General features: G+C 41.0%; 1 protein-coding gene across 1 annotated transcript in view; it reads left to right on the forward strand.

The window, feature by feature from the left end:
* Positions 1-12553, forward strand: part of LOC148953474 (anoctamin-3-like) — a 433736-nt gene that overhangs the window by 74645 nt on the left and 346538 nt on the right. The gene's annotated exons all lie outside the window — the stretch shown is intronic.

The raw sequence follows: 12553 nt of genomic DNA on the forward strand, positions 1-12553 counted from the left end.
CCTCAAAACATATTTTATATCTGGAAATCAACTACGCTGAACAAAATGGCTATCCCAAAATTTTGATTGGATGTGTGTGGGGAACTGATGGGCGTGGGGGGGGGGGGGCTAGTGGCCCACAAATCACTTTCGACTATTAAAAAGGGCCCTATCCCTTTTAATTTTGAATCGAATGAGCCTTTTTTGAAGTTTTTACGACAACGCCTTCTATAAAAACCTGATATGCCCCCAGGACATAACTAAAAACCCTTGCCCTGAGGGTTGTGGGGGAGTGTCCTCCTCAAAAACATGTTTTATATCTGGAAATCAACTACGCTCAACAAAATGTCTGTCTCAAATTTTTGATTGGATGTGTTTGGGGAATGATGTGCGGGAGGGGGGGGGGGGCTAGTTGCCCTCCAAACAATTTCTAATATTAAAAAGGGCCCTAGCCCTTTGAATTTCCAATCGAATGGGCCTTTCTTGAAGTTTCTACGACAACGCCTTCTATAAAAACCTTATATGCCCCCAGGGTATAACTTAAAACCCTTGCCTCTTTGAATGAACGCCCAACCTTAAAGCCCTTTGAATTTCCAGTCGAATGAGCCTTTTTTGAAGTTTCTACGACAACGCCTTCTATAAAAACCTTATATTCCCCCAGGGCTTAACTTAAAACTCTTGCCCTGACGGTTGTGGGGGAGTGTCCTCCTCAAAAATATATTTTCTATCTGGAAATCAACTACGCTGAACAAAATTTTAATAATATCTCGAAATTTTGATTGGATGTGTTTGGGAAAATGATTGGCGTGGGGGGGGGGCTATTTGCCCTCCAATCGCTTTCGACTATTAAATAGGGTACTAACCTTTTGAATTTCCAGTCGAATGAGCCTTTTTTGAAGTTTCTTCGACAACACCTTCTATAAAAACCTTAGGTGCCCCCATGACACAACTTAAAACTATTGTTCTGAGGGTTGTGGGGGAGTGTCCTCCTCAAAAACATATTTTCTATCTGGAATTTAACAACGCGTAACAAAATGGCTATCTCAAAATTCTAATTGGATCTGTTTGGGGGATTGATGGGCGTGGGGGGGGGGCTAGTTGCCCTCTCATCACTTTCAACTATTAAAAAGGGCACTAGCCCTTTGAATTTCCAATCGAATGAGCATTTTTTGAAGTTTTCACGACAACACCTTCTATAAAAACCTGATATGCCCCCAGGGCATAACTTAAAACTCTTGGCCTGAGGGTTGTGGGGGAGTGTCCTCCTCAAAAAAATATTTTCTAGTTGGAAATCAACTATGCTGAACAAAATGGCTATCTCAAAATTTTGATCGGATTTGTTTGGGGAAATTATAGGCGTGGGGGGGGGCTAGTTGCCCTCTAATCACTTTCGACTATTAAAAAGGGCACTAGCTCTTTGAATTTTCAATCGAATGAGCCTTTTTTGAAGTTTTTACGACAACACCTTCTATAACAACTTTGTATGTCCCAAGGGTATAACTTAAAACCCTTGCCCTATAACTTAAGACCCTTGCCCCTTTGAATGAACGCTCAACCTTAAAGCCCTTTGAATTTCCAATCGAATGAGCCTTTTTTGAAGTTTCTACGACAACGCCTTCTGTAAGAACCTTATATGCACCCAGGACATAACTTCAAACCATTGTCCTGAGGGCTGTGGGGGATTATCCTCCTCAAAAACATATTTTATATCTGGAAATCAACTACGCTGAACAAAATGGCTATCTCAAAATTTGATTGGATGTGTTTGGGGGAATGATGGGCGAGGGGGGGGGGGGCAAGTTGCCCTCCAAAAACTTTCGACTATTAAAAAGGGCCCTAGCCCTTTGAATTTCAAATCGAATGAGCCTTTCTGGAAGTTTCTACGACAACACCTTCTATAACAACCTTATATGCCCCCAGGGTATAACTTAAAACCCTTGCCCTATAACTTAAGACCCTTTCCTCTTTGAATGAACGCTCAACCTTAAAGCCCTTTGAATTTCAAGTCGAATTAGCCTTTTTTGAAGTTTCTACGACAATGCCTTCTGTAAAAACATTATATGCACCCAGGGTTTAACTTAAAACTCTTGCCCTGACGCTTGTGGGGGAGTACCCTCCTAAAAAATATATTTTCTATCTGGAAATCAACTACGCTTAACAAAATGGCTACCTCGAAATTTTGATTGGATGTGTTTGGGAAAATGATTGGCGTGGGGGGGGGCTATTTGCCCTCCAATCGCTTTCGACTATTAAAAAGGGTACTAACCTTTTGAATTTCTAGTCGAATGAGCATTTTTTGAAGTTTCTTCGACAACACCTTCTATAAAAACCTTAGGTGCCCCCATGACACAACTTAAAACCCTTGTTCTGAGGGTTTTGGGGGAGTGTCCTCCTAAAAATCATATTTTTCTATCTGGAATTTAACTACGCTGAACAAAATGGCTATCTCAAAATTCTAATTGGATCTGTTTTTGGGATTGATGGGCGTGGGGGGGGGGCTAGTTGCCCTCCTATCACTTTCGACTATTAAAAAGGGCACTAGCCCTTTTAATTTCCAATCGAATGAGCATTTTTTGAAGTTTCCCGGACAACGCCTTCTATAATAACCTTATATGCCCCCCGGGGCACAACTTAAAACTCTTGACCTGAGGGTTGTGGGGGAGTGTCCTCCTCAAAAAAAATATTTTCTAGTTGGAAATCAACTATGCTGAACAGAATGGCTGGCTATCTCAAAATTTTGATTGGATTTATTTGTGACAATTATTGGCGTGAGGGGGGGGCTAGTTGCCCTCCTATCACTGTCGACTATTAAAAAGGATACTAGCCCTTCGAATTTTCAATCGAATGAGCCTGTATTGAAGTTTCTACGACAACGCCTTCTATAAAAACCTTACATGCCACCAGGGCTTAACTTAAAACCCTTGCCCTGAGGGCTCTGGGGGAGTGTCCTCCTCAAAAACATATTTTCTATCTGGAAATCAACTACGCTGAACAAAATGGTTATCTCAAAATTTTGATCGGATGTGTTTGGGGAAATGATGGGCGTGGGGGTCTAGTTGCCCTCTAATCACTTTCGACTATTAAAAAGGGCACTAGCCCTGTGAATTTAAAATCGAATGAGCCTCTTTTAAAGTTTTTACGACAACACCTTTTATAATAGCCTCATATGCCCCTGGGCATAACTTAAAATCCTTGCCCTGAGGATTATAGCCGAGTGTCCTCCTCAAAATCATATTTTATATCTGGAAATCAACTACGCTGAACAAAATGGCTATCTAAAAATTTTGATTGGATGTGTTTGGGGAAATGATGGGCGTGGGGGGACTAGTTGCCCTCCAATCACTTTCGACTATTAAAAAGGGCATTAGCCCATTTCCAATCGAATGAGCCTTTTTTGAAGTTTCTACGACAACGCCTTCTATAAAAACCTTATATGCCCCCAGGGTATAACTTAAAACTCTTGCCCTGAGGGTTGTGGGGGAGTTTCCTCCTAAAAAATATATTTTCTATCTGGAAATCAACTACGCTGAACAAAATGGGTATCTCAAAATTTTAATTGGATGTGTTTGGGAAATTGATTGATGGGGGGAGGGCTAGTTGCCCTTAATCGCTTTCGACTATTAAAAAGGGTACTAGTCCTTTGAATTTCCAATCGATTGAGCTTTTTTTGAAGTTTCTACGACAACGCCTTCTATAAAAACCTTATATGCCCCCAGGGCATAACTTAAAACTCTTGCCCTGAGGGTTGTGGGGGAGTGTCCTCCTCAAATATATATTTTCTATCTGGAAATCAACTACGCTGAACAAAATGGCTATCTCAAAATTTTGATTGGATGTGTTTGGGAAAATGAGTGGCGTGGGGGGTGGCTAGTTGCCCTTCAATCGCTTTCGACTATTAAAAAGGGTATTAGCCCTTCAAATTTCCAATCGAATGAGCCTGTATTGAAGTTTATACGACAACGCTTTCTGTAAAAACCTTATATGCCCCCAGGGCATAGCTTAAAACCCTTGCCCTGAGGGTTGTGGGGGAGTGTCCTCCTCAAAAATATATTTTATATCTGAAAATCATCTACGCTGAACAAAATGGCTATCTCAAAATTTGGGTTGGTTGGGTGTGGGGTAATCCGTTGCGTGGGGGGGGGGGCTAGTTGCCCTCCAATCTCTTTTGACTATTAAAAATGGTACTAGCCCTTCAAATTTGAAATCGAATGAGCCTGTTTTGAAGTTTCTACGACAACGCCTTCTGTAAAAACCTTATATGCCCCCAGGGCATAGCTTAAAACCCTTGCCCTGAGGGTTATGGGGGAGGGTCCTCCTCAAATACATATTTTCTATGTGGAAATCAACTGCGCTGAACAAAATGGCTACCTCAAAATTCTGATTGGATGTGTTTGGGGGAATGATAGGCTGGGGGGGCTAGTTGCCCTCCAATCACTTTCGACTAATAAAAAGGGCCCTATCTCTTTGAATTTCCAATCGAATGAGCCTTTCTGGAAGTTTCTACGACAACGCCTTCTATAACAACCTTATATGCCCCCAGGGTATAACTTAAAACCCTTGCCCTATAACTTAAGACCCTTGCCCCTTTGAATGAACGCTCAACCTTAAAGCCCTTTGAATTTCCAGTCGAATGAGCCTTTTTTGAAGTGTCTACGACAACGCCTGCTATAAAAACCTTATATGCCCCCAGGGTTTAACTTAAAACTCTTGCCCTGAGGCTTGTGGGGGAGTGTCCTCCTCAAAAATATATTTTCTATCTGGAAATCAACTACGCTGAACAAAATGGCTATCTCGAAATTTTGATTGGATGTGTTTGGGAAAATGATTGGCCTGGGGGGGGGCTATTTGCCCTCCAATCGCTTTCGACTATTAAAAAGGGACCTAACCTTTTGAATTTCCAGTCGAATGAGCATTTTTTGAAGTTTCTTCGACAACGCCTTCTATAAAAACCTTATATGCCCCCAGGACACAACTTAAAACCCTTGTTCTGAGGGTTTTGGGGGAGTGTCCTCCTCAAAAACATATTTTTCTATCTGGAATTTAACTACGCTGAACAAAATGGCTATCTCAAAATTCTAATTGGATCTGTTTGTGGGAATGATGGGCGTGGGGGAGGGGGCTAGTTGCCCTCCAATCACTTTCAACTATTAAAAAGGGCACTAGCCCTTTGAATTTCCAATCGAATTAGCATTTTTTCAAGTTTCCACGACAGCATCTTCTATAAAAACCTTATATGCCCCCAGGTCATAACTTAAAACTCTTGCCCTGAGGGTTGTGGGGGAGTGTCCTCTTCAAAAAAAATATTTTCTAGTTGGAAATCAACTATGCTGAACAGAATGGCTATTTCAAAATTTTGATTGGATTTGTTTGGGACAATTATTGGCGTGGGGGGGGGGGGCTAGTTGCCCTCCTATCACTGTCGACTATTAAAAAGGATACTAGCCCTTCGAATTTTCAATCGAATGAGCCTGTATTGAAGTTTCTACGACAACGCCGTCTATAAAAACCTTATATGCCCCCAGGGCATAACTTAAATCCCTTGCCCTGTGGGCTGTGGGGGAGTGCCTCCTCAAAAAATTATTTTCTATCTGAAAATCAACTACACTGAACAGAATAGCTATCTCCATATTTTGATCGGATGTGTTTGGGGAAATGATGGGCGTGGGGGGGGGCTAGTTGCCCTCTAATCACTTTCGACTATTAAACAGTTTGAATTTCCAATCGAATGAGCCTCTTTTGAAGTTTCTACGACAACACCTTCTATAAAAACCTCATATGCCCCCAGGGCATAACTTAAAACCCTTGCCCTGAGGATTATAGCCGAGTGTCCTCCTCAAAAACATATTTTATATCTGGAAATCAACTACGCTGAACAAAATGGTTATCTCAAAATTTTGATTGGATGTGTTTTGGGGAACGAGGGGCGTGGGGGGGGGGCTATTTAACCTCCAATTCCTTTTGACTATTAAAAAGGGCCCGAGCCCTTTGAATTTCCAATCGAATGAGCCTTTTTTGACGTTTGTACACCAACGCCTTCTATAAAAACCTTATATGCCCCCAGGATATAACTTAAAACCCTTGCCCTATAACTTAAAACCCTTGCTCCTTTGAATGAACGCCCAACCTTAAAGCCCTTTGAATTTCCTATCGAATGAACCTTTTTGAAGTTTTTACGAAAATGCTTTCTATAAAAACCTTAAATACCCCCAGGGCATAACTTAAAACCCGTGCCCCGAGGGTTGTGGGGGAGTGTCCTCCTCAAAAATATATTTTATATCTGTAAATCAACTACGCTGAACAAAATCGCTATCTCAAAATTTTAATTGGATATGTTTGGGAAACTGATTGACGGGGGGGAGGGCTAGTTGCCCTTAATCGCTTTCGACTATTAAAAAGGGTACTAGTCCTTTGAATTTCCAATCGATTGAGCTTTTTTTGAAGTTTCTACGACAACGCCTTCTATAAAAACCTTATATGCCCCCAGGGCATAACTTAAAACCCTTGCCCTGAGGGTTGTGGGGGAGTGTCCTCCTCAAATATGTATTTTCTATCTGGAAATCAACTACGCTGAACAAAATGGCTATCTCAAAATTTTGATTGGATGTGTTTGGGACAATAATTGGCGTGAGGGGGGTGGCTAGTTGCCCTTCAATCGCTTTCGACTATTAAAAAGGGTATTATCCCTTCAAATTTCAAATCGAATGAGCCTGTATTGAAGTTTATATAACAACACTTTCTATGAAAACCTTATATGCCCCCAGGGCATAACTTAAAACCCTTGCCCTGAGGGGTGTGGGGGAGTGTCCCCCTCAAAAACATATTTTCTATCTGGAAATCAACTACGCTGAACAAAATGGCTATCTCAAAATTCTAATTGCATGTGTTTGGGGGAATGATGGGCGTGAGGGAGGGGGCTAGTTGCCCTCCTATCACTTTCAACTATTAAAAAGGGCACTAGCCCTTTGAATTTCCAATCGAATGAGCATTTTTTGAAGTTTCTAAGACAACACCTTCTATCAAAACCTTATATGCCCCCAGGGCATAACTTAAAACTCTTGCCCTGAGGGTTGTGGGGGAGTGTCCTCCTCAAAAACATATTTTCTATCTTGAAATCAACTACGCTGAACAAAATGGATATCTCAAAATTTTGATTGGATGTGTTTGGGACAATTATTGGTGTGGGAGGGGGCTAGTTGCCATCCTATCACTTTTGACTATTAAAAAGGGTACTAGCCCTTCGAATTTCCAATCGAATGAGCCTGTATTGAAGTTTATACGACAACGCATTCTATAAAAACCTTATAAGCCCCCAGGGTATAACTTAAAACCCTTGCCCTTAGGGTTGTGGGGGAATTTCCCCCTCACAAACATATTATCTATCTCAAAATCAACTACGCTGAACAACCTGGCTATCTCACAATTTGGGTTGGCTGGGTTTGGGGGACTGAGGGGCGTGGGGGGGGGGCTACTTGCCCTCCTATCACTTTTGACTATTAAAAATGGTACTAGCCCTTCGAATTTGAAATCGAATGAGCCTGTTTTGAAGTTTCTACGACAACGCCTTCTATAAAAACCTTATATGCCCCCAGGGCATAGCTTATAACCCTTGCCCTGAGGGTTATGGGGGAGTGTCCTCCTCAAATACATATTTTCTATGTGGAAATCAACTGCGCTGAACAAAATGGCTATCTCAAAATTCTGATTGGATGTGTTTGGGCGAATGATAGGCGTGGGGGGGGGGCTAGTTGCCCTCCAATCACTTTTGACTATTAAAAAGGGCCCTGGCCCTTTGAATTTCCAATCGAATGAGCCTTTTTTGAAGTTTCTACGACAACGCCTTCTAATAAAACCTTATATGTCCCCAGGACATAACTTAAAACCCTTGCCCTGAGGGTTATAGCTGAGTGTCCTCCTCAAAACGTATTTTCTATCTGGAAATCAACTACGCTGAACAAAATGGTTATCTCAAAATTTGGTTTGGATGTGCTTGGGGAAACGATGGGCGTGGGGGGGGCTAGTTGTCCTCCAATCACTTTTGACTATTAAAAAGGGAACTAGCCCTTTGAATTTCCAATCGAATGACCCTTTTTTGAAGTCTCTACGACAGCGCCTTCTATAAAAACCTTATATGCCCCCAGGGAATAACTTAAAACCCTTGCCCTGAGGGTTGTGGGGGAGTGTCCTCCTCAAAAACATATTTTCTATCTGAAAATCAACTACACTGAACAAACTGGCTATCTCAAAAATTTTTGTTGGATGTGTTTTAGGGAATGATGGGCGTGGGGTGCTAGTTGCCCTCCTATCACTTTCGACTGTTAAAAAGGGCACTAGCCCTTCGAATTTCAAATCGAATGAGCCTGTTTTGAAGTTTCTACGATAACGCCTTCTATAAAAACCTTATATGCCCCAAGGGCATAGCTTAAAACCCTTGCCCTGAGGGTTATGAGGGAGGATCCTCCTCAAATCCATATTTTCTATCTGGAAATCAACTGTGCTGAACAAAATGGCTACCTGAAAATTTTGATTGAATGCGTTTTGGGGAATGATGGGCGTGGGAAGGCTAGTTGCACTCCAATCACTTTCGACTATTAAAAAGGGCACTAGCCCTTTGAATTTCAAATCGAATGAGCCTTTTTTTAAGTTTCTACGACAACGCCTTCTATAAAAACCTTATATGCCCCCAGGGCATAACTTAAAACCTTGCCCTGAGGGTTGCTGGGGTGTGCCCTTCTCAAAAACATGTTTTCCAACTGGAAATCAACTACGCTTAACAAAATGGCTATCTCAAAATTTTGATTGGATGTGTTTGGGGGAATGATGGGCGTGGGGGGGGGGGTAGTTTCCCTCCAGTCACTTTTGACTATTAAAAAGGGTACTATCCCTTTTAATTTCCAATCGAATGAGCCTGTTTTGAATTTTTTACGACAACGCCTTCTATAAAAACCTTATATGCCCCCAGGGCATAGCTTAAAACCCTTGCCCTGAGGGTTTTGGGGGAGGGTCTTCCTCAAATACATATTTTATATCTGGAAATCAACTGCGCTGAACAAAATGGCTACCTCTAAAAAATGATTGGATGAGTTCTGGGGAATGATGGGCGTGGAGGCGGGGGGGGGGGCTAGTCGCCCTCCAATCACTTTCGACTATCAAAAAGGGCTCTAGAACTCTCAATTTCCAATCGAATGATCCTCTTTTGAAGTTTCTACGACGACCCCTTCTATAAAAACCTTATAAGCCCCCAGGGCATAACTTAAAACCCTTGCCGTGAGTGTCCTCCTCAAAAACATATTTTCTATCTGGAAATCAACTACGCTGAACAAAATGGTTATCTCAAAATTTTGATTGGATGTGTTTGGGGGAATTATGGGCGTGGGGGTGACGCCTTCTATAAAAACCTTATATGCCCCCAGGGCATAACTTAAAACCCTTGCCCAGAGGGTTGTGGGGGAGTGTCCGGATGTGTTTGGGGGAATGATTGGCATGGGGGGAGCTAGTTGACCTCCAATCACTTTCGACGATTGAAAAGAGTACTAGCCCTTCGAATTTCCAATCGAATGAGCCTGTTTTGAAGTGTCTACTACAACTCCTTCTATAAAAACCTTATAGGTTCCAGGGCCTAACTTAAAACCCTTGCCCTAAGGGTTGTGAGGGAGTGTCTTCCTCAAAAACATATTTTCTATCTAGAAACAACTACGCTGAACAAAATGGATATCTCGAAATTTTGATTGGATATGTTTGGGGGAATGCTGGGCGTGAGGGGGGGCTAGTTGCCCTCCAATCACTTTCGACTATTAAAAAGGGCCCTAGAACTCTCGATTTCCAATCGAATGAGCCCCTTTTGAAGTCTCTACGACGACCCCTTCTATATGAAGTGCCCTGTCTAAAGTAAAAAAATAATATTTGAGGACAGGGAAATGACCTGTCCTCAAATATAATATTTTCAGATCTGTCAGACCATTTTCCTATTTACTTGTCACTACCTTTGCAACCACTACCTCTACGCTCTAGAATCAATATCCCAACATCTACTAGAAACTACAGCTCTGCAAATATAACCTATTTTATCGATTGCCTAAGAAGCCCCGACTGGTCCGATGTTTTAAACTGTCTAGAGGTAAATTCTGCCACAAAATGGTTTTGCGCAAAGGCTAAGTGAGATTATCCATTCAACTTTTCCTATTCGTAAACCTAACCGGAAAAATATCCCTATATGCCCCTGGATGTCACATAGCCTCATTGTCTCCTCATATTGTAAAAACAAATTATATAAGTTAGCCTGTAATACCAGTAGTGATATTGACCTATCTAATTATAAACATTATAAAAACTTATACACTAAACTCATCCGTGAACCGAAGAAAAATTATTATTATACAAAAATTCTCAATTGCAAAGGAAACCTGAAAAAGATTTGGTCCACCATTAATGATATAATCTCAAAAAATAGAAAACCAAAGTCTATACCTATTCGCCTTAAAGACACAAATGGTAGATTAATTGACCCTTTACATGCACCTGACGCTTTTAATAATCATTTTTCTAATGTTGCTCATACTGACTCCCGCTCCTCCTTACAGGCTGTATTTCCCTGCTTCAATTCTAGATCCATGTTTTTCTGTCCAACTGATACCAATGAGGTCTTCAAATCATCGGTTCTCTCCCTAATAGTTTTACACCTGACTGTCTTGGATTAAGTAATAAGCTCCTGAAGACCATATCTCCTTTTGTTTACGAGCCCATCAAGCATATTGCCAACCTATCTTTAACCCACGGAGTTTTTCCTGATTTACTAAAGTCAGCCATTTTGTTATTCGAGTTCTTAAAAAGGGCGATCCAACTGAGATAGGTAATTATCGTCCAATCTCAATTCTTCCTGTTATATTCAAAGTGCTAGAGAGAATCATCTTCAGACGTCTGTCTCCCTTTCTGTTTGACAGTCAGCACTCCGTTTCTTTGATTTCTCCTCACCAATATGGCTTTAGGCCGAAATTTTCAACTTCTCATGCTCTAATTGACGTGACACATTTCATACGCTCACAACTCGACCTTAATAAAACTGTATTGGGCTTATTTTTGGATTTTTCTAAGGCATTTGACATGGTCGATCATAATATTTTAATAAGTAAATTAAGTAGTTGCGATATTCGTGGTGTTCCCCTCACTATTTAAAAAAATTAAATAGTATTATTCAGAACCCCTTACAACAGACGTAATTCAACCTGTTTTTGGTCTCAGGTACTCCTCCGACATCCTCCTACAAGTGAAGGCTGCCAAGTTTCTTGGTGTATTAATTGACTCATGCTTGTCATTCTCTAATCATATTTCTTACATCACAGCAATAATTTTGAGACAAGTAGCTATGATTAACCGCGTGACTTGTTTTCTTCCTCCTGACATCCTAGTTACCCTCTATTATTCTTTTATTTTTTCTGACCTTTCTCATTGCGGATCAGTTTGGGGAAATACAAAACGGTCCTTCACTAAAAAACTCAAATTTGCCCAAAACCGTGCCATTAAAGCCGTTTTTCGGCTTCCCCGTCTATATCCAACCCGTGATTTGTATTCAGATTTGTGTATAGCTCCACTTGATCAAATCATACAAAAACTAAACTTATCGCTTGCTTACTCTGCTTTCCACAATAATCATCCACCTCAACTACTAACCTATTATAATATTAATAATTCGGAAGCCAACTGTCTAGGATCATTATTATTATTGATGTTTGTGTTATGCTTTTTCTCGAATTAAATTGAATTGAATTGAATATATGGTACATTGTGCCAACATCGTTCTTATATGCCCTCAGGGCATAACTTAAAACCCTTGCCCTTAGGGTTGTGGGGGGGGGGTCCTCCTCAAAAAGATATTTTCTATCGGGAAATCAACTACTCTGAACAAAATGGCTATCTCAAAATTTTGATTGGATGTGTTTAGGGGAATGATGGGCGTGGGGGCTAGTTGCCCTCCAATCACTTTCGAATATTAAAAAGGGCACTAGCCACACCAGTTTCCAATCGAATGAGCCCTTTTCGAAGTTTCTACGACATCTCCTTCGATAGGAAGTGCCTGTCGAAGAAAGAAGAAAAAAAAACACATTGTGGCCACATCGTTCTTTACTTAGGCAGCGCCTATGATTGTGACACTTCCCTAATCACTGAGTTAATTATATTTTCAAGCTCAAAGAAACCAGTTCAAATATGTGTTCACGCTTTGAAATCCAGTTCAGTACAATTCAATATTTTGCTACAAATGTGAAATACTTTGGAAATAATATTATAATGCTTAGTAATTGCCTGTAAGAAAAAACATTAGTAAATGCAATCTTAAACTCCCTAAGAAAAACAATTTTAATTAGTATTCACTATGCCAGTGAAACAGGTTTTACTTAAAACAGCGTAAGTCTATCCCTTTTACATTCCAGGGGTTATGAATGAGCCTTAACTCCCCTGTCCCAATGGCGTAATTTGGTATGGGGCAGGGGGGAAACTGCCCCCTCTAGACACCAGTTCACCCCAGACCCCAGTTTGCCCCCATCCGAATTTTAGTTTTTGCAAAAAATCTTATCAAAACTAA

Source organism: Artemia sp. Qi Xiang Cuo, chromosome 4, assembly GCF_049724085.1.
Source record: "Artemia sp. Qi Xiang Cuo chromosome 4, ASM4972408v1, whole genome shotgun sequence".
NCBI lineage: Eukaryota > Metazoa > Arthropoda > Branchiopoda > Anostraca > Artemiidae > Artemia > Artemia sp. Qi Xiang Cuo.